The sequence below is a fragment of the Excalfactoria chinensis genome, chromosome 3, assembly GCF_039878825.1.
Source record: "Excalfactoria chinensis isolate bCotChi1 chromosome 3, bCotChi1.hap2, whole genome shotgun sequence".
In the NCBI taxonomy this organism is placed as follows: domain Eukaryota; kingdom Metazoa; phylum Chordata; class Aves; order Galliformes; family Phasianidae; genus Excalfactoria; species Excalfactoria chinensis.
In genome coordinates, this window is record NC_092827.1 from 13,367,791 (window position 1) to 13,390,976 (window position 23,186).

Here is a 23,186-nt window from a genome sequence, read left to right on the forward strand (position 1 = left end):
AACAGGCAGATACTTATCTGGGAAAGTCAGGCAAAGCAGAAATCAATGGGTTAATTAGCAGGTTAACAAAGTACAGCCAAACTGTGATGGCTTTTACTCACCAAAAGGCTGATAACACGGAGATAATTGTTTGCCTCCTGACACTCTCTGGGATGGCAGAGGATTATCGGAAAGTGGGAAAATTCAGGCATTGATTTAAAACATTTTCTGCTCACCAAAGCTAAACCCCAAGAATTCTGCAAGAGCAAAACCTCCCCAAACCCATGGCGTGGGATTCCACACCATGCAGTGATGCAGCCAGCATGGGCTACCAAGTGCCAAGAGAAAGCAGCTTCGCTAAGCTCCGTGAAGGCACTCAACTTGGGCACTGCAACTGTTTGCTAACACAGACAGCGAACAAAGAAGCCGATCCCACGTAGAACCACTATGGGAAGCACAGGAGGAACAAGGGAAAGAGCACATTTCAGAAAAAAAATGGTCAGTTTTTGTTCCACTCGCTGGATAACACACAGCACTTGGTACTGAAGCTGACCTAGGAGTCGGGTTTGAAGGAAGGAGCAGCAGCTCTGCAAGTGAGAGATCCCCTTCCCACGAGCATCAGTGCATCTCACACACACACACACAGCACATTCCTCACAGTGTCACGTCACCGAAAGCAAGAAAAATCCCTACCCTGTAGAATTCCAACTCAGATTGCCCACTTCGCCTACCAGCATTTCCATCCTTCTCAAATCAAGGCGATCGATACATCAAAAACTATTTGCACGGCTTCAAAAATAACAACAAATGATGCTGCGCGAATCTTTTTGAATCGCAACCATTCCGAATCACAGATCGTGTCGGATTCCTTTGGGTTTTGTTTTTATGGGTTTTTTTTCTTCTGCAGAGTCACAGTCCCCAAGCTGACTGTTGCTCGGGCTACATCAGCCCAAACCAGCTTGTCCCTTACGCCCGGTGCCAGCCCTGCATCCAGCTGTAACACAGAGAGCCTCTGCAGCTGGCACAGCTCTCCCCACCCAGCTCTGCTCCCCAAGAAGACGAAGCAGCGCCAACAAAAAGCGCTTTTTTCACTGGGATAGCTGACAGCACACCAGCTCTGCTGCCAGCATTGCGACATCCATTCTAAAGAGGCGAGCGGTTCTTGTTTTCCCCTCCCCTACACAGTTTCCTACACTTGAAGCCAGACACAACCATTACACTGAAGGCAAGAAGAAGGCAGGTGTGGCAGAGAAGCAGCGCTGCCGGCCGGCATCTCCCCATCTCGCGTAGGCAGAGATGCACACAGAGTGCCTTCCCGCGAGCCTCACCGCACCAGATGACAGCCGAGGCACGCAGCTGCCGTGCGATCCGCTCCGAAGGGCCCCGGGGCTCAGCACCGGCGGCGATGCGGTCCCCGTGCGGGCACACGCAGCATCCCCGGCACCACGCGACGCCGCGGACCCACCCAGGGCGGCCGCTGCCCGAACGGCAGCCGGGCTGTGCCGAGAAGCGCCGGGAGCGTTTGAACCCACGGCCACAACAAACGGCTCCCATTGAGAAAACGTGTCGGGGACGGAATAATTGCCTCCCCCGTTTTGTTTTCCCCGCAAAGAAAACTCCGTCTCTCTGCCACATTTCCATTTGTGAACGGGACTACAGTACAGCCCTCAGCTCCAGCGCTCGCCTAGCAGTATTCCTGCGGAAATACAACCGGCGTTTTCTCATACGCACACAAACTGCCCGGCCGCCTTCTCTCAAACTAAGCCGAAACTTCCCCGCCCGGCATTCCGCCCGTGAGCCCCCTCCCGCTGCGGCCGCTGCTTCCGCCCGTTACCGGCGCGCCCGCAAAGCCGGAGCGGGGCACCGCGCGGACATCGGCCGCTGCCCCCGGTCCCGGGGGAGGGGCGACCGAAGCGGAGCCGTTCGGCGGCCGCGTTCCGCCAGGGCCGGTTCGAGAGCCGGCAATAGGAAGTAAGATCTGGGGAAGCCGACTCCCCGAACGGCACTCGTGCTGCGCGAACTTCGCCGGCTCTGAGCTCCCCCCCAACGCACGCGGAACGCGCGGACACGCACGGATCCCCGCGTCCGTTCTTCCCGGCAGCCGCACAGCGCTCGGCACCGCGCACCTCCACCCGCAGCGCTACGGCCGCCGGCGGCCGCGCATCCCCGGCGCTGCCCCTCGCCGCCCCCCCTCGCCGCCCCGCAGCCCGCCGCCCCTCACCCGGCTGCGGAGCGGTCCCGCGGCGGCCTCCCGGCAGCTACAACTCCGCGGCGGAGCCCGGGCGAGCCGCACGCCTGCGGAGCGGCGGCGAGCGGAGAGGAAAAGAGGAAATGAGCGGGAGGCGCATTGGAGGGAGGGGGAGGAAGGAGCCGCCGCCGAGGGAGCGAGCGGGAAAGCGAGGCACGGAGCGCAACTTCCCCGCGGGGCAGCGGCGGCGCCGGGGGGCGGAGCGCGGCCGTACCCCGCAGCCCTGCGCAGCGCCGCGCCCCGCCGGGGCCGCCCGCCCGCCGCCGCCACTTGGTATCGCCCGGCCGCCGCGGGGCAGGAAGTGCGGGGCGGCGGGGAAAAGTTTCTCTCTCCGCTTTTCTTTTTTAATTCCCTCTTCTGTGTTTAATTATTTTTTAATATTTTTTTATCTTTTTTTTTTCCTTTTTTTCCCCCCCCTTTTATTTTTCCTATTTTTTTTCTCCTTTTTTTTTTTTTTTTTTTTTTTTTTTTTTTTTTTCTTTCCTTTTAACCCCAATGCAAACAAGGAAGCGCTCTGCTGCAGGCCCTACAACGAGTTCTGCCACCGCAGCCGGCGCTTCCCCCCCACCCCGCTCTAGCCGTGCCCGACGAGGCCGGGCAGGTGGATCCCCTATGGGTGCGCTGCCGCTGGCCGGGGACAGCCGCCTGCAAAGCGCACCCCGCCACAAAATGGAGGGGATTGAGGGCTCGGTGCTAAGCTGCTTCTCGAGGGAGGTCATGGGAAGCCTTGCTCAGAGCTACGGCCTGCAGAGCGCACAGGGGAATGAGTCCTTCCTTTAGGATTTCTGTTTGTCCCTCAGCTCCTGCCCGGCGCACGCTTTCAAGTCAGGAACGTATAGAGAATTGAACGCCGTTCCCGTTGTAGCCTTATCGGCAGCTTTCACTCTGCCTTCCTTCATAGGAGTCCAGGCGAGCACATTCGGTGCGGGTGTGAGATAAGAACCGAGCAGAGCTGAAATCAGGGCCACACCAGGAACAAAAGATCTGGAGAGATTTCAGCAACAAACCTTGGGAGGCACAAAAAACCCACTGCCTCCGAACTGCAGGTTTTCAAAGCTTATCTCCGTACCTCCATTGTGAGGGCAGAAAACTAAAAAAGGGGGGAAAAAATAGAACAAAAGCCACCTTTCACCTCTATGGCAAAGCTGGAATACATTGTAACTATCGATGCAAAGCTGAAAGTGTTGCTCGGCAGTAACCCATTTCTCCAGCCCCTTTCAGAGCAGCTCAACCATTCTGCCAACTTAAAAAATTACCTGTATGTTTATACACATAAAGGTCGGCCCAAGGCAAAAAACAAGCTGGGAAGCTGGCGAACCTGCGCTGTTAAAACTAGAAGCGACTCGAACAGGAACACAGAATGGAAAACTATATGCAAGCACCGTCACTGCCAACTTCACACGCCTGCAGCCCGCTCCTCCTCGCGGGGGGTGGTTACACATGAGTAATCCCCTCTGTTTCCCTGCACACCCTGTGTGAGCGCTGCCAGGTGCTGGGGCTCATTTGGGGCAGGCAGTCACACAGGCAGTGACAGCCCTTCACCCCACCGTCAGCTGCTCCTCACACACATGGCCCTCCAGACCCTTCCCCATCCTCACAGTCTTCCTTGGGATGCTCTCTTGTAGCTTTATGTCCCTCTTACACTGTGGCCCCCAGCCCACACACAGTGCAGGAGGTGAGGCTGCAGAGCAGAGGAGGACAACCCCTCCCCTTGCTCAGTGGCAGTGCTGGGCCAGGTGCACCCCAGGATACAACTGGCCCTTCTGGCTGTCACGGCCCACTGCTGGGGCTCAGGGACTGTGAGCACACTTGGGCTGACCCATGGGGTGCTGAGGATGGAGATGGGTGCTGATAGATGTGGCTCTGAACTCATGTGGTGGAGCACTCATGTTGCTGTCAGGAGCCCTCTGTGCTTTGAGAAGTGCCCCATCCAGCCTGACCTTGGGTGTCTCCAGGGATGGGGCATCCACCACCCCTCTGGGCAACCTGTGCCAGTGCCTCACCACCCTTACTGTAAAATACTTCTGTGGAGAGTGTTTGTGCAGAGTGGCTCCGTGAGAAAGGACATGATGAGATTCCATTAGTTAAATTGTAAGAGAAGGTATGTGACTAGTGGCAACAATGAGGAGATATCAGGATGTGAAAGACAGGATATGTAGCTAAGGACAAAATATGTAGCGAGAAACAAGGACGGTCTAAAGGGAAAAACAAGATGTGTAGCAATGTGTAGGCATAGCTATGAAGAAAAGTAACCATAAGACTAACCATAAAGGTCAAATGAAGTAATGTATAACCCACCAATCTTGAGCTTTACTTTTGCAATATGTATGAGCTTATTACTGACTGTATAAACAAGATGCTGTTACACCTAATAAACTGAGACCTGCTGACCATGATATATGAGGCACGTCTCCCGCGGTCATATTCCAACAAATGGCGCCCGAACAGGGACCATCTTCTTCCGCTAAGTAAGAAGAAGACGAAATCCTTGCCAGGGAAAAAGGAAGTTGCCACGGTTGGGACTGCGATGGGTTCGGGTCCTTAAGCAGCGAGGACGACGAAAGAGCCGAATTAAAGCTCCGCGTCTCAGGCGACCACGACAGGTGGGCTTGACCGATACGTGCTGCCGAAGCCTGGAAGGCTGCAACGGTACCGACGTGAGTAAATATGGACAGGCAAGCAGCATATAATTTGTTCTCCGCTTTTCTAAGTAGGAGACACTTTAAAGGTATAGACATAGGAAAGGAACTCCCCAAGTTATTAGCGTACGGATATACTAAAGGGTTATTTCAGAATCCGCTTTTGGTGCATGATCTTACTGAGCAGGGAATGATAGAAGGGGAGAAAAAGGCTAAAAAATGCGGAAAGTGGTGGCGTGTGTTTATGTGTGTGTGGATGAGTGTGTGGATGAGTCTGGTTTATAATGAGTTGTTGCGATATCAGGCAGAAAAGAAAGCGACAGAGCAAGCTAGTGTTGTGCAGGGGAGGAATAAGAATTATAGTGAGTGGTCAGATTGCCCGATGCCCCCTGCTGTGTCCACCGTAAATTTGCCGCTGGCTGCCGAGCCTGCGTTGCCAGTGGCCCCGGAGCCGAGTGCCCCGTCTCCGCCTCTCGGCACGTCTGTGTCAGACGAGCCGCCTGCATCCACCATGGCGCTACAGCCGGCCCCCTCGACCCCCCTTGGCAATGAGCCGCTCCCTGGGGCAGGGACTGACCTAGCGGAGGCCGTCGCGCGGGAGCGGAGGGGGGGCTGGGCTGCGCTGGCGTGGGCTTGTTTAGAGGCAGGGGACGGTGAGGCGTTGGAAGCTGTGCAACAGATGGCATTTCCGGTGGTGTATGCACCTAATCCTGCAGGCGGGATACAGGCTGCTATCACTGCTTTAGATTGGAAATTGTTGTCACAATTGTGGTCTACGGTCAGTCAGTTTGGAGTAAAAAGAGAGCTAGCGAGACAGATGTTGGATTATATCTGGAGTACTCAAGTTTTGTTGCCATCAGATTGTCGGGCTATAGCTAGGCTGTTTAATGCTTATTGGGAAGAGATGTGCCAACAGAGCACGGCGATAGTTAGGCAGCCGGGAGATCCCTTGTATAATGTAACTGTTGAAGAACTTTTAGGGGTGGGTCCTTTCATCCGGACGGGGGCCCAGGCTTTATTAGGGCCAGTTAAATGTAGGGAGTCAATGTATCTGGCCAGACAGGCTATGGATAAGATCAAGGCACCAGGTGGGCTACCGTCTTATATGGGGATCCATCAGGGAAGAAATGAGGATTTTGGAGCGTTTATAGATAAGGTAGCTGTAGCCATAGAGAAGGCTGGAGTACCAGAATACATGAGAGAAATAATGCTGAAACAGTGTGCACTTCAAAACTGTAACGCTACAGCTCGTGGCATTCTAAATACTTTGAGGAGTAATTGGTCAATAGAGGAGGCGTTAGACAGATTATCGAGTGTGCCCACAGGGGTTCAGGCTTTCATAATTAAGGCTATTAAGGAGGTAGGGGCAGGATTAAAGGCACAGGCTGAGGCTTCTCAGAATCAAGTGTTAGCTGCCCTTGCACCCTTCCAAGCTGCAGTTTCTATAAGCCCCCGCTCGCAGAACAGCTCCCGCATGAAGTGCTACCGTTGTGGAAATACCGGACACATCCGTCGCGACTGTCAAGTCGCCAGTGTATGGTGCCAGAACTGCCGCTCGGACAACCACAACACCGTCAGCTGCCAACGCTGGTCGAGAAACCTCCAGCCCAGCGCAAGAAAGAACAGAGGCCGCGCTCGGACACAAGCGGCCGTTACCAGCCAACTGCCGCCTTCCGCCCCGCCCACGTCACTCGTCGGGACGCTGCCTCTCTCTGCCGCAGCTATGACTCCTGCGTCTGCGTCTCTGCAGCCCGCGTGTAACAAGGTTAAAGACACGGACGGATCGAAAACTGTGTTACGAATGATCCTCTCTCCTATGCAATACACTGTGTTTATGACTGAATACCAGCTACATAATTTGACTGATATCCCCCTTGCTACTAATGCTTTACGTTCACATGTTCCAATACCCAATGCTGTTACTGTATTTACAGGTGGCTCCGGCAAGACGCACCAAGCAGAGGTTCTCTGGCGTGCGACTGCTACACAATGGCAATCAGACGTACATGTTGTTGATGGATCACCTCAAGTTGCAGAACTCACTGCAGTAGTTCGAGCTTTTCAAATTTTTTCAGAACAGAAGCTTAATATAATAACTGACTCTTTGTATGTTGCAGGTATCATTCAACGGATCAAAGAATCCTTTCTTAAGGAAGTTAATAAGGTTTTGTTTGTACAGCTCAAGCAAGTTTTGCATTATGACACTCAATCGCATACTACATTGCCTTGTCCTTTAACCGAGGGCAACTGCAAGGCTGATCGAGCCACAGTCGCTCTTGCTGCTCCTCAATTATTTGAGCAAGCACGACTCCCCCATCAAATTTTCCATCATAACAGGAGAGCCTTACAAAAACAATTCCAACTGACAGTGGATCAGGACCGTAACATTACTCTAACATGCCCAGACTGCCAGGTGATTGCCCCTTTGCCTCAAATTGGGACAAATCCACGTAACACAGCACCTCTTCAACTGTGGCAGACAGATGTCACTCACATTCCTGAATTTGGCTGTCTAAAATATGCACATGTGACAATAGATACTCACTCTTCTTACATATTTGCCACAGCACATACAAGTGAAAACAGTCACAATGCCCGTAAACACTGGTTATCAGCTTATGCTGCTATAGGAATCCCACAAATTACAAAAACAGATAATGGGCCTGCATATACCTCTAAGGCCATTCAAACTTTCCTCCAAGATGGGGCTGTTGAACATACTACAGCCATTGCTCGTTCTCCCACTGGACAAGCTATCACTAATCACGTTTATCAAATATTGAAATCCATTCTTGTTATTATTAAACAAAAAAGTGGGAATATGGGAGACACACTACAAGAAATATTATGCAAGGTTTTGCTTGTTTTGCTTGTGCTGAATTTTTTGAATCATGTTCGTACAGATACAGCTTATGTGGATCGTTCTTTTGAAGCTTCCCCAGTGCTCAAGGAACAGCCTATGGTTAATGTTTGGAATATGGCCGCAGGACTTTGGGACTGTCCCTTACCACTGACAACTTGGGGTTGTGAATGTGCTCATATTTCCACAGAGACTGGCCTTACGTGGGTTCCAGCATGGTAATAGTTCAAATGTGTATTAAACAGGACTTAGTTATGATGTTACTAATCTATTAATTAGCTTTTCTTAATTTGCAAGGAAAAAATCTGGAAAGGAATCCCAGGCAAAGGGATGACCCTGTATCGTAGAATGGTTACCTCTCTTACATCCAACTAATTGGGATTTTAAAATATAACCATGCATCATTTGAGACAAAGGCACACGCTAATAGAATTAAATTTGATACTTGGTTTCCAAGCAGGTGTTCCACTTGGCCTCTATATCACGCACTGGCCACGCGGATATGGTGTACAACTGGAAGAAATCCTTCAGACCCTGAATGCAGGAGAGAATCTGTGGTGGGTGAGAGAGGAAAGGTGCACTTTGAAGCAGGGGACGCCCTGCTGGCACCACCTGTCGTATTCACCACAAACACTGTTTACTGTTTCTCAAGGGCCAATAAGTAATAATGCCCCTAGTGATATTCTAGTACATTTGTCCTCTAAAGTTGGTTCTATTTGATATGCTACTTCGTAAATTGCATGATCATTAATCAATTATTAGCCCAGCTATCTCAGTCGGTAGAGCATGGTTATGAGCATCCTAAAAGTATTTATTGCACAAATCTTAGTGGTCATTAAAATTCAACATATCAGAGTATATGAAAATTGAAGATTTTTTAACTGGTTACAGATTAACACAATGGGACCCTCACGGATTTATTTCCAGGTTGCAGAAACTTAGGTTGCAGTACAAATATGTTTGTTCTTTTTAGTAGGTTTAACAGTAATGTTGTTATGTTGCATTTACTAATGAGAATGATCGACTCAAAATACAATGCCTTCTTAGTTGCCCAAAAAGAAAACAGGGGAAGTGTGGAGAGTGTTTGTGCAGAGTGGCTCCGTGAGAAAGGACATGATGAGATTCCATTAGTTAAATTGTAAGAGAAGGTATGTGACTAGTGGCAACAATGAGGAGATATCAGGATGTGAAAGACAGGATATGTAGCTAAGGACAAAATATGTAGCGAGAAACAAGGACGGTCTAAAGGGAAAAACAAGATGTGTAGCAATGTGTAGGCATAGCTATGAAGAAAAGTAACCATAAGACTAACCATAAAGGTCAAATGAAGTAATGTATAACCCACCAATCTTGAGCTTTACTTTTGCAATATGTATGAGCTTATTACTGACTGTATAAACAAGATGCTGTTACACCTAATAAACTGAGACCTGCTGACCATGATATATGAGGCACGTCTCCCGCGGTCATATTCCAACATACTTCCTCTATTAAATCCAATCTAAATCTCTCTTTAAGTTTAAAACCATTTCCCCTTGTTTATTAAGCCAATCCAGTAACCCTGTGCTCACCTAATGTGGGTCTTTACCAACCATGGTGCCATAGCTGCTTTGGCATCCTTTCGGTTGATTTTCTTTCTGCTTTTCATTCTGTTTCTATAATCAGAAGACAGAAACAATGAGGGATTGAATTAGATTCATCTGGATCATTCCAGCTCTGCTGAATCTGAAATTACCCTGAGAAATTCCTTCTGCTGTCCGGTGCTTAATCACCAAGGGATTTGGTGGAGATGAAAGTCGAGATGTGTGGCACACTGCTATTCTTTAAATATCTGCCATAATAACATGAGCTCTGGTAGCAGCATTAAGGCTACTGCTAATCTCCAGTTATTACCCGCCTTGCTGGGTTTTGGTGTGATTGATTCTGGGGAGGTGTTAAAGCAATATTTACCCTTTTTGAGCAGTTCGTCAGCCAGACCTGAAGCTCTTTGTGTTCCTGGGGATTTCAATTCCTCTTACCCCCACCCAAAAACTATCAGAGGGAACTGCTGCCAAGGATTTAAAACTCACAGTGCTCCTTCCCTCTGGATCTCCTGATAGCTGTGATGGCTGTGGGGACCCAGAGCTCCCTCCCTGAAGGCAGCTGACTGCCCCAGCCATTTTCAGGCCAGATGGGAGCTCCAAGAGCCAGGATTTGGTTCCACTGCAGACAGGGCCCATCTATTGAGCCTCACAATTTTTGCTACCAGATGCTGGGACTCAGATTGTTGCAGGCATCAATCTCATCCATCGGTGCTCCTTTCCATTGCATTGCCAGCTTGGGCTGCTTGGGAAATGCCAGCTGTGGGCAAGAGAATTGATTTGACAGGCAGAGACAGTATTTAATGTACTACCAAAGCAAATACACGAGGGGCTTTGCCAGTCATCTGGGTCACGGAATCCAGAGGTGGAAAAGAGCAGGTCCAATTTTACAGTGTATTCCACTGCTGAAGGAAGCTTGTTCTCTGCAGTATCTTCCAGGGCACTTTCCTGACCCGTTTTCAATGACCTTGGAGGGTGAGGAGAGATGAGATGGTGGTATTTGCCATACCCTTGAGAGTTTCTTAGTCTGATTTGAATGACGTAATGTGGAACGACTGAAAGTTCAGAAAAGGTAGCTACAGCACAATGTGTGATGGAGTTTTTGCATGGTTTTTCCTCTCCAACCTACTTGCCATGCCTGCTGCTGTGCCAAGAAAACAAATAGTTGCAATACTCCATCATTGTGTCACTGCTCTTCTTCCCCTTAGCAGGAGTTTGTCTTAGTTGCTTTCCTCCCCTTTGAGGAAAAATGAATAGTGAGAGCTGTGATGACTGGCAGTGAGGCTGGGAACAGCAGATGTAAGCTGTACAGCTGTATTAAGACTAAAGTGCTCTTTCCTACCTACAGCTGTATTAAGGTCGCCCCAGGGATGCCACAGTGCCTGCATGTGACTTAGCATATGGACAGCCAAGGCATCAGGCACATTTATGCATATAAGAACACTTGGTGTCCTCTCTAAGTCAGAGAAACCAATGATTAAACAACAGTCTGGCTGTGATGGTCTTCCTCTCAGCTAATAGAATGACTGAGTGAGAGAACAGAAAGAAATAACAGGGGTGAAGAACTTATGATTTAAACCAGCACATTTTCATTTCACCGACTGCTGTCTACCAGTCTATTACACGGGACTTCATTTTGCCTCCAAGGCTGCAGTTGCTATGTTAGACACTAAAGTTAGATGCTACAGATAAGATATTAATACAAAGGCTTCTTGCATAGAATGGGTAAAACCCTGCTAAATAGGGAAAATCAAAAAGCTCAGTTTCTCTCTCTGGTGTTTTATGTTGATTTGGCACTGCAGTGCTCGGCCACACTGCGATGTGCCATCAAAGCATGGGGAGGTGTGATGGTGGTGTCTTAACTATACCCACTGAAAAGAAACAACAGAGTTTCCTCTGCTCCAGGCCTTCATGTGCTTATTTCCAGCTGGACCTACCCGAGCATGGCTCTCTCATGGGCCCATATGCAGGGGTACCTGTATCAGAGCTCATATCTGACCTACTGACATGAGATGCAACAGAATTTACTTAGTGCTGGTGGTCCAAAACATCAGACTTTCACTGAGAGAGGTGGAATAGAGTATGAAAAGCAGAGCATTTCTACACAGTGGAAAATAACTTGCTTGTTCATTTTCTGAACCGCAACAGGAAAACAAAATAGCCAGAAATTAACCATGAAAAATACCAGTGTATCGAAACAGAAATCAATGATTTAGGCTGGCATTACAACAGCCGTAAAAAAAAAGCAAAGCAAAGCAAAGCAAAACAAAACAAAAGCATTATAATTTAATCAGGGCAACAAATAATAATATAGTAAAACTGATGTTTCCCCACTGAGACTTCCAGTTTTGCTGAAACTGCTTTTTTTTCTTTTCATGTGGCTGAGCAAGAGGAGGAGGAGGAAACCTGGCAGTGATGTTGGAGCCAACAAGATGCTATTTCAGTGCTGTGCCATGCTGTGTGCTCTGGGATACTGCCCAGAGCCAGCAGGGCAGTGGCAGGATGATGGGCTGCATCTCCTGCCCAGAAAGCTGCTGCTGTTGGAAACCTTTCTCTCAGCTGCACATACCCAGCCCCAAATCAGAGGGCTGCAGCAAAGAGCCATTTCTCATGGGATTGGGGTGCATGTACAAAGGCAAATCCATGTGAATCATTCACTGCAACGTGGAGGAAGTCGGGTTAATTTTGAGACCAGCAGTGGAGTGCTCTTGTATTGCTCCTGTTGGTAATTAAGGGAAAGCAAACCACAGGGGAAGACAATAAATGTATTAATTAATAACTTTTTTCAAGAAGAAAAAAGTAATTTTTGTTTTAAAAAGATGGTTTATGCCTGGAGAAAATACTTATATAGGACAATCACATTGCCGGGTGTTTGACAAATGCATGCTAATAATTAAATGAGGGAACCAACTGCACATTCAAATAATCACCAGATCCTCCATGTCATCGCATGGACATCCCAATTCTGCCATCCTGAGCTTTGAAGTGGTGCTCAGGTAAGTTTAACAAGTCTGCTTGCCTGTCCCAAGTTGGAGGATCTGAGCTGTGTCAGTTCCAGTAGAGACCTTCAGAGTGATCTTCTCTGCTCCCTCTTGCTGGCAGATTAAGAAGTAATAAAGGGCACCAGATGAGTTCCTAACAAGTGCTGCCCAGGGTCACCTTCTGCATAAAGCGGAGGCATTGCAGCACTGGGTGATTAACTTTGCCTGGCCTCTGCCGTGCACAGAGCACGTGTCTGCCTCGCAGACGTGCCCTCCCACCAGCAGCACAAATCAACTCGGCTTTGCCTTGGGCTCCTGTTGGGAGCAGCCTTTAGTGACATCACACCAAAGGGGATGTGAATAATAGGTGTTTACCCATTTGAAACGCACTTGAAGCTACACTGCATCCATTAGGCAGTGCTTAAATACTGTATCATTTACAAAAGCAAGCAAAAACTGTCATACAGAGAACACAGGACACAAATGCAACGCTGCAAGTCACGCCCTGGTGGCACAACCAGGGGTGCGTGCAGTGCTGGGGGCAGGGATATACCCTGAGACCTTCAGCTGAGCAAACGCCTGGGGAGAGCATGGGGCTGGCCGTGACTAGAAATAATCCCCCAGGTATGGGAGCTCTTGTTTGCCTTCTTACCAGCTCTGCAGCTACTTAATTTGAGTGTTGCTTCATCTCCTGTCTCCCTCATGTATCATCGCTAATTAAAGTACACACGCTGCTCTCACCCGAGCAGGATGTGGGAGGCAGGAGAGGCTCAGCCTCCTCTGCTGCTGCTGCTGCACTGCCTCTGCAAAGCCGACTGCAGGGGAACAGGTCCTGCTTGGAGCCCCCTGCCACCCACTGGCATCACTAATCACCCCCTTCCTCCACTGCAGCCCCGCTTCACTTCATTCCCATCCCAGTGATGGGAAAGCATATGAACAGCAAGGAGGGGATGCAATCATTACTGGGCATAGAGACCACCAGTGCCATCCACAGATTCAACAAGATGCTCTCAGAGAAGAATGCACTAAACACAGCATGCTGAACACTGAGCCATCCCCTCGTCTCCGCCTGAAGTGCGTTGCAGTAGACAAATGCACTCTCCCCATAAATGCCAGGAAAAAGCACTGCTGAGAACTTCCACAGCTCTGAATAATTAAATCCCAGCACTATAAAAAGCTATGAGGGAATGGAATTTAGAAAAATCTAGTTTTAGGATAATTATAGCACAAATGGGGAGAGCGCTTGGACCCAAGACAGATGTATTAGTAGGGCGGCCAAGCACAGTAGGTCAAATTCACACTCGGCAGCACAGCAGAGCCTTCTGCAGAGCTCCTCAGGGACAGATTCAGCTCAGGGAGTGAAGGCAGACCCTGCATTTGGATGGAAGGAGCGAGTAGAAGTCAAAAATAGCACCTCTTAATATAGAAAGCATTGACATGACTGGAATTATTTCAGGTTAGCATTCATGCTCCAGCTGCAAATGGGAACTGATATTTTCCAGCATATTTTGTTATCACAGAATCACAGAATCAGTAAGGTTAGAAAAGGTCACTAAGATCGTCTAGTCCATCCGTGACTGTGACTGTTCTACACCACGTCCCTCAGTGCAACATCTACATGTTTCTTGAATACCTCCAGGTTTGGTGACTCCACCACCCACCTGCCAGTGCCTTGCCAAGACATGTTATGACACTGCTTTAGGTGTCCCCACTTCCTATCCTCTATTATCAAGTCTACTACGTTAAAACTGGCCCAATGAAATTTGTTTGTTTTATGAACTTGTTGTGTTTGGGCTTTCTTAAAGCTCTATATGCTGGAATTTGTGTGTTGTTTGAAAGCACAGACCTTCAGTTTTCAAAGCACTTGTATTTCTATCCTGTATTTGGCTTGGGAAGTTTGAAAACATTAACCCTGAGTAACCAGCAAACAAATACAGAGGTCTGAAATATTCAAGAATGGATGCTTTCCTGTGTGACCTAGTGTAAGGAACCTGCTTTAGCAAGGTGCTAGGTGACCTTCTGAGGTGCCATCTAGCCCCTGCGATCCTGTGACTCTATAAACTGGATATTTTCACTTAGGAGAAGGCTCAGGGAGGCATCATCACAGCATTTCAGTACACAAAGAGAGGCTACAAATAGGACAGAGGAACCTCGTGGTGAAGACAAGGGGCAATGAATAGAAGATGCACCAGGAGTAATAAGATGAGAATCTAATGAGGTTTAACGAGGCCAAAATGCAAGGTGTTCCACTTGTGTCAAGGCAATCCCAAATACAATTACAGGCTGGGAGAGGAACTCATAGAGAGCAGCCTCGCAGAGAAGCATTTAGGGTCCTAATGGATGAAAAGCTATGTGCTCTTGCAGCCCAGAAGGCCAACAGTACCTTGGGCTGCACTAAAAGAAGGGTGGTCAGCAGGGAGAGGATTGTCCCCTACATTCTGCCCTTGTTAGGCTCCATCTGGAGTACAGCGTCCAGGTGTGGGACCCCCTGCGCAAGAAAGATACAGAGCTGTTGGAGATGGTCCAGAGAAGGGCCATGAAGACAATCAAAGGGCTGGAGCACCACTCTTATGAAGAAAGGTTGAGCAAGTTGGGCTCATTCAACTTGTAGAGGAGAAGGCTCCAGAGAGACCTCGTTGCAGCATTTCAGTCTTTAAGGGGAGCTTACAAGCAGAGTGGTGACTGACTTTTTACACAGTCTAATAGTGATGAGGCAAAGGGGGATGGCTTTAAACTGAAAGAGATTAGGCTTACATTATATGTTAAGAAAATTTTCACTTAAAAAACAGTGAGGCCCTGGCACACACTGCCCAGAGAAGCTGTGGGTGCACCATCCCTGAAGGCATGCAAGGCCAGGGTGGATGGGATCCTGAGCAGCCTGATCTGGTGGTTGGCAACCCAGCCTGTGGCAGGAGGTTGAAATTAGATGACCCCTCCAGCTTAAGCCATTCTATGGTTCAGTGATTTGGGACAAGCAGGCAGGAGCATCTGCAGTCCCAGCACTGTCCCAGCTGTCTCTCCACACAATTGCCCTGTCACCTTTGGCAGCAGCACTGTGCTGGAAGTGACACTGTGCTTTGCCACAGAAGGTCTGTAGCTGCCTGTAGGGAGCAAATTCATAGCTTGTTCTGAATTGAGGGCCAGGCTGGATGATCTGCAGAATGCTTTTAGGTTTCAAGGATTGACAAGGCAAGAAGATGTCAAGGCAAGTGGGAATCATCTGTGCTAATTAAAGATCTCAAGCCAGTTTTATGATGGCCAGCGTTCATTAACCCTCCTGTTCTCTGTCAGCTCACATTTCCATGACCTCTCTCTTGAGCTATTATTCATCTCCTGTATGAAGTTATTGGGTGTAGTCATAGCACACTGCTAAACAAGTGCTGTTTCCATAGTGGCAAGCAATGACTTCCTTTACACTTTGTTTATTAAGAGCATAGGCATTCTTCAAGGTGAAAGACTTTCCTACAGGCCCATGTCATTCCTTGAACTTAATGCTTGAAAGAAGATATATGCTATGAGCAGCTGGGGGAGAGGCCTGGAGAAAAGGTTGAAGCTCAGTAAAGCTTCAGGTAGGGCAGACAGGGATGGTCAGCTCTGCAAATGCAAACTGGGTTCAGCTGCAACAGCTTTGCCAAAAAGACAGCTGAGAGCATGGCTATGGTCTGTACAGCAGCAAGAATCAACAATGCCACTGTTGTTGTGGAAATGCCAGATGTTGCAAGTCAGATAAAGCAGGAGAAAAGCTCATGAAGTGTGATTTTACCACTGCACATCCACCAAGGTGGCTGCAGAGTTAGGGGGAGTGGCTAGGGTGGTGGGAAGCAAGCTGGGAGCAGGGGCTGGCTGCTGGAAGGATGAGAAGCTTGAAGGGAAACATCCTCCTCCAGCTGGTAATGTGTTGTTTTAAGCAGAAGAGGATGCCTGCAGTGAACAGAAGCAATGAGCTTAAATTAAAGCAGGCAAGAATCAGAGCCTGCACGCAGAAACAAATTTCTACAGGTAATGGCATCAAACCACCAGACTGAATGGCTGGAGGGGACTGAAATTTCCATCAAGCTACCAACAGGTCAGACAAGTGGTGGTTAGAGATGATAAAGTGGCACAACCTGCCTTGAGGCTGGAGAAAAGATTAAATGAGCCCCGGTGAATCTTTCCAGTCTTGTTTTGATGTGATTTATCAGAGGACTCACAGCTACAATTTCCCGTATTCGTAGGGTTTAAGCACATCTCAGCTCTCCAGCAACTGCAGTGAAGATGCTGGAAGATAAAGGAGACACTCTTGTCCAAGTCAGGTGACACTCAGCCATGCCTGGAGCACCCCTGCAAGATGCACTCAGGAGCTGAGGAAGCAATGCTCAAAGCATTTCTCCCCAGTTTTTGCAGAACTGCAATGATCCTGGGCAAACACCTCGCTTTGAGGCCAGATGTACTGCAGGAGCAGGACTAAGAGCCTAGAGATCCCTTCTATGACTATGACTGTCTTATAACCAAGCCAAGTGAGCACAACTCTGATGCAACCATGATATAATTACAAGGTAATACTCCTGCCTTCTTACAGCTCTTTGCTGCCTATTGGATAGATGGTCACTTTTTAAGAATGCCCTATTATTTATTTTTTATCTTTGGCACAGAGGTCAGATACATAAAGCCATAATTTTTTTGGTTAAAACACTTAAAATCTGAACACACCTTTCCATCCACTGTTATACAGGGGTATCTGGGGCTGACAGGATTGTCATCACCCCACAGTGCAGCCCTCTGATAAGCAGGGTACCCTGTACCCAAGATACCCAGAGGTGGGCCTCAGAGAGCCTTTCTGCTTAGGGAAAGACAATCATCTGCTTGAATTTAAAAAGACAGCTTTACAAAGAATAATTGCCTTCTAACTTGGCAGACAATGTGTGCTGCCTTTAAGGGATTCACAGATGTGTCCTGTTCTGGTGGAGTTAACAGAGCTTAGGAAAAAAAAAAACATTCTTCCTTCATTCAACACAGCTGAGAATCTCCCAGGATATTTCTATTAGGATTGCAGCAGGTTTTCCATTTCAATGTGTTGGCAGAAAATATCTGTCACACTGATGGCATTTTCTGCACCGAAAGCATCACCAACACTTAGAGCAGACAGCAGCTTATACATCACCCAAAGAGCTAACTGCATTGTAGATGCAGCAAGATGGGATACCTTTTCCTCTGACTATGACTGCAGGTTGCCTTGAGCAATGTGAATTCTGCAGTCGGATTCCCAGATTTTACACCATTTCTGCACTAGATTGACAGGTTTGGCATTTAGATTCATTTAAAGCTAAGCAACAATTAAGTACAAAACAAATAGATCACAATGCAGAACCTCCCGCATTCGTAACAGGCTTCCAATCCTCATCCATCATTTCCCGCAGCTCCTTGCAGGGATGCCAGGCTCTCACCTTTTAAAAAGATAGATTTTTTTTAAGGTTCATATTTGCACAGCACTGGAGAACAGCTGGAAAATCCCTGTGTAGCCTTCTCTAAGAAAAAGGAAGAGGCAAAAAGGAAGAGTCCCCATAGGAACTCTTGGAGAGTGACCAAAGAATTAAATGAGTGATACAAAAAAAAATGATGAACCTGAATGAAAAGGAAAAAGCCAATTTCAGCTCCAAAATCATGCTTTTGGTTTTAACTCTGGATACACGGTGTTGCAATAGACCTACGTGGTGTTGATGGTTTCAGCACTGAAACCAGCGTTTATAGAAACGTGCGGCAGCTGCCATCAAAACCGGTTTGTAAACCCTCTCAGATGTTACCAGCTTGCACTGACTCAGACTCCGAAGCTCATAATTTATCTTCTGTTACACATACTGAGAGCTGTAGTAGAGTTACAGAACTACATTTCCAAGGTAAATCATTAACGGTAACTGAAAGGCTGTCCCATTAAAGCTGTTTCCAGGAAGGCTTTATGCACACAGCTGAAGCTGCCCCTATGTGCTAAGCACATTCTTCTGTTGAAAATGTTTCCAGACCAGCTTCTTTAATGTGGGCTTTGCAGGGCAAGAAAAAGCCACTTGTGGTGCATGCTATGCCTTCTAGACTCTGTTTGTCACAGAGGAACCCAAATATTGCTCAAGTGCTTGGATAGGGGTGGGTGCCAACTTTCCACCTTTGTCCATGGAAGGGAAAATTTCAGGGCAGCCCCAGCCTGCAGACAAGGGAACTGAGCCTGCGAGGGATGGACCACAGACCTGCACCTTGTTTTAGGTGCAAGTCATGGATGAAGTATCCCTCAAAATGCATTATCTGACAATATATTATTCACATTTAATTGTTAAATGTTGTATTTCCTCGAAATCCAAGATTTGAGAATTTTGCAGCCTACTCTGCTTTAAAAGTAAGACTCTGAAATAATTTTTCACGTTGATGCAATGATCAAAGTAGCCAAGGAGACCATCTCTCTGCCAGTAAAGCAATGCCTCACAGGAGTAACTCTTCAGTCGTGTTTTAAATATCCCCACGTTTTCCTGAGAGGCCACCCAAAGTTCTACTGTATGGTCTGCATAGAGAATTTCTCCTGGCACTTATAAGATATGCACATGCTAAAAGCATGCAGAAGTCAAACTGGGCCTTAGGAAAAATTTCCAAATGAGTAAATTCAATTACTTAAGTTTACCCTTGCAAGTCCTTCACTATTTTCTAGCTGCCTTATAGACAAGCACTTGCTGACAGTGGGGCCTTGACATGGCACCCCATCACAATGCCAAGCTCAGGTCTTAGAGTAGTTCTCAGAGGCTTGAAGGCCTGCTAATGTGACTCCCATCTACAAGAAGGGTTGTAAGGAGGATCCGGGGAACTACAGGTCTGTCAGCCTGACCTCGGCATCAGGAAAGATTTTGGAGCAGGTCACTATGAAGGGACATCACAAGGCATGTGAGGGACAACCAGGGGATTGGGCCTAGCCAGCACAGGTTCACAAAAGGCAGGTCCTGCTTGACCAACCTGATCTCCTTCTATGATCCAGTGACATGCCTGGTGGATGAGGGAAAGGCTGCTGATGTAGTCTACCTAGACTTCAGCAAAGCCTTTGACACTGTCTCCCATAGTATGCTTCTGGAGAAGCTGGCAGCCTGTGGCTTGGATAGGTACACTCCTGGCTGGGTAAGGAACTGGTTGGAGGGCTGAGCCCAAAGTGCAGTGGTAAGTGGGGTTAAATCCAGCTGGCAATTGATCGTGAGAGGTGCTCCCCAGGGGTTGGAACTGGGGGCTGTTCAGTATCTTTATTGGCAATGTGGATGAAGGCATTAAGTGCACCCTCAGTAAGTTATCAGATAACACTGAGTTGGAAGGAAGTGGTGATCTGCCTGGAAGGAGAAAAGCCCTACAGAGGGATCTGGACAGGCTGGATCACTGGGCTGAGGCCAATGGGGTGAAGTCCAACAAGACCAAGTTCCAGGTCCTGCACCTTGGCCACAGCAACCCCAGGCAATGGTGCAGGCTTGGGGCAGGGTGGCTGGAAGACTGGGTAGAAGAAATCAACACAGGGGTGTTGGTCAGTGTTGACCTGAACAAGAGCCAGTAGTGTGCCCAGGTTGCCAAGAAGGCCAATGGCATTCTGGCTTGTATCAGAAATATTATTGCCAGCAGGAGCAGGAAAATGATTGTCCCTCTGTACTCAGCACTACTGAGGCTGCATCTCGAGTACTGTGTTCAGTTTTGGGTCCCTAGAAAGACACTGAGGCCCCTGAGCATGTCCAAGGAAGGGCAACAAAGCTGTGAGGGGTCTGGAGCACAGTTCTTATGAGGAACAGCTGAGGGAACTGGGATTGTTCAGTTTGGAAAAGAGAAGGCTCAGGGAAGAACTTATCACTCCCTACAACTTGTGGTTGGTGAGGGTTGGCCTCTTCTCCCATCTAACTAGTGATAGGATGAGAGGGAATGGCCTTAGGTTGCCCCAGGGGAGATTCAGGTTGGATGTTAGGAAAAAAATTCTTCTCTGAAACAGTGATAAGGTACTGGAATGGGCTACTTGGGGAAGTGGTGGAGTCACCATCCCTGGAGATGTTCAAGAAACATTTAGATGGTGTACCGAGAGGGACATGGTTTAGTGGAAATATACTGGTTATAGATGGACAGTTGGACTGGATGATCTTAGAGGTTTCTTCCAACCTTGGTGATTCTATGATTGCTGGTACAGCTGTTACCACTGCACTCAGACAGCCTCTTGTGATGCTTCTGGGGATGTGCCCCACCTGCCATTGGTCTCCCAGTCTCGTTCCCCATGAGGGTGCACCCCTTAGTGAAAGAGCACTCATCTGATATTGGAAACAGATTCCTCTTGCCTCCAGCATATGTTTTGCAGAGATACAAAGCTGCTTCTTCCAAACAAGCCCACATCAGTCATTCATAACTGAGATGCTGTTGTTCTCTGAATCTCTGAATGGAAGCATAAAACACCCCACACACCTCCATCCTCCTCCCTTCATGACTCAACAACCTCCATCCCCCAGTTCTTCCTTGTTCTTCCATTGCTCCCAGCCCAGAAATCACTCCCAGCCTATGCTCAAGATGTAGTTCTGGTGCTTCCTGAGATCCAGTCCCCCTGGCACAGCTGAGCTCAATGCCTGCCTGGACCTAGACTTTTCATTGCATCCCTACATAGACTCTGCTCAAACTCTGACTGCTCTTCACAGCTCTGTCTGTGTGACACAAGATGTGTCTCCTCTCTGTGACAAGTCCTTATCCCAGACAGCAGTGTCAGGGTTTACCGTATCATTTGAGTGGACTGCTTCAGGTTTGGCTTTGAGACATGCAGTGCTCTCTATTTTCTGCAGTCAGTGTTGATGCAAAAGGTATTATGTTCAGTGTGCTGTCTCCAGCACTTCTCTCTACTGAAGTATCACATTTCCTGTGGTGTGGTATTCACTGCCAATTTGTCCCAGTTGCAGTGATGAAATTTGGCAAAGCAATTCAGTCCTTGGCTGGTATTATATCAGATATCAGAGTACTCTTAACATGCCTGCCAGCATTTTGGTAGTGATACTTAAACACTGTCACTATGGCTTTAGCTGTTCAGTGTCTTGGTTGTGGTCCTTGGGGGAAGCCCTGTCCAGCAGTGGTGACTGAGGAGACTTCCCACTGAAATGTCTCAAAGCTTTTCTGCTTCCCTCTGATACATCGGTTTGTTGCCACTTGTATTTATGAAGCTCCTGAGATGTCTCTAGGATTTCACCAGTCCTCACCCACACTTTACTGTTTTGGTCTGTGAATCCCTTCAGATTAACCTAGTGGAGCAGACACAGCAAGACTCTTGCCTTTGATGTTGGTAGAGATCCATGTTTTACTTGTTATTCTCAGTCCATTTGTTGCAGAACATGCTGAAGAAACCCATTCATCCTGAACTTGCTTGGGATGTCACATGCCCTGTTGGTTACAGACCCACTATCTCCTCATCCCAGGTCCTTCCATGCTTCTTAACCTGTTCCTATTCCTAATGCCCAGATTGCCCCTGTCTATCTTTACATCTGTTCTCTACACACTGCTTTGTTTTATCTTCATCTGTTCTTCACAACTCTCCTTCATGCATCCATATGCTTCCGCTGAAAGTGTAGCATTTCTTTGCTCTTGGCTCCAATGCTCAATCATGAAGGAAGAACTCCAGAGTCTTGGTTGGGCTGGAGCCTTAGATTTGGAGAGGAAATCATCCAAGAACATACCTACTTTACCAGGTATCTAAAGAGTATATGAAATAGTGGGGTTTTTTTTTCAGAGGTTTCTGACTTTGTCAGACTTTGGTGAAAAGGAAAACTGGTAACTGATCCAGTCCCAAATCAAATGCTCCTTTTGAGTTTCAATTCCTGCTCAAAAATGAAGCACTGCAGTTTGGGCAAAAGAACTCCAAGAATTCTGACTTAAGGAAATTAAACTTGTTTGTTTCAGACTTCTTCCAAATTTGCTGGATCAGATTTGATGAAACTTGCAAACTGACAAACATCTGAGACAGGGAATGTAATACATAATCCACTTGCATTCGGTCTTATTTCACAAGGCACAAGCAACTCAAAACCAAACTTGAGAATGGAAATCATTGAGTAAATCTAAGTCTATACAGCAGTGGTAATTAAAATGTCCTTCTCTTCTAAGACAATTCTAAGGCACAAGATAACCATAAACATAAACCTTGTTGAAATACAGATTATCCATAATAGTTTTCATATTTAGTAACACGCAAAATTAGAGAATATACAAGCTCAGTTCTGCTCCCCTCATCTGTGATTTTTCTCTGCCCCAAGAAAATCTCTCTTGCATCTACCCTTAGATCTGTACCTTCACACTGGTAGGTCTGAGACATTATCTTTTCCCATTGTGCTGCAATCCAGGCACAGACACCTCACAGCCAAGCAGCAGGTCCACCTACTCAGCAGACCTCTGAGATGTTCCAGAACCATGGAGATGTGGCACTTAACAACATGGTTAGGGGGCATGGTGAGGATGGGTTGTGGTTGAACTTAGTGATCTTAGATCTTTTCCAACCTTAATGATTGTATGATTCTAAGCTTTATCTACACTAAACGTCAGAAAAAATATGTGAAGTTTTTTTTGCCAGTGGACATTTTGAGTGCCCCATAAATACCCAGTTCAAACTTCTGAAAGATGAAAAATGCAAGATTGAGTTACAAGCCAAAAGAAGGTCTTTCATAATCACACATTATAACTGAGGAATCCCATTCTCAATTACCCCCCCAAATATATCTTTGCATTACCCTGCATCAAACTGCGGAACATGACCCAAGTAATTTAGTGTTAGGTTTTAACATATCCTTAATTAGAAAGGGGTTCTAATCTCAAAGCAAAGCTAATGTTTGCTCCCATTTGCTCATGGCAATTACATGTTTACCCAGCACTCAACACAGCAGAGCCCCAGGCTTTGTCCTT

The 23,186-nt window shown here is 47.6% G+C and overlaps 1 protein-coding gene across 6 annotated transcripts in view; it reads right to left on the reverse strand.

Annotated features, from left to right (window-relative positions):
* The window catches only part of HPCAL1 (hippocalcin like 1), a 133,795-nt gene that overhangs the window by 45,324 nt on the left and 65,285 nt on the right, over positions 1–23,186 (reverse strand). For 3 of the 6 annotated variants that reach the window (XM_072332643.1, XM_072332639.1, XM_072332638.1), the window contains exon 1: positions 2,201–2,439. The exons of 1 other annotated variant lie outside the window; for it this stretch is intronic. The gene's annotated coding sequence lies outside the window, so the exon portion shown is untranslated. Of the gene's footprint in view, positions 1–1,307; positions 1,438–2,200; positions 2,441–23,186 lie in introns of those variants that run through there. 2 more of the 6 variants (XM_072332644.1, XM_072332640.1) reach the window with 2 other exon arrangements.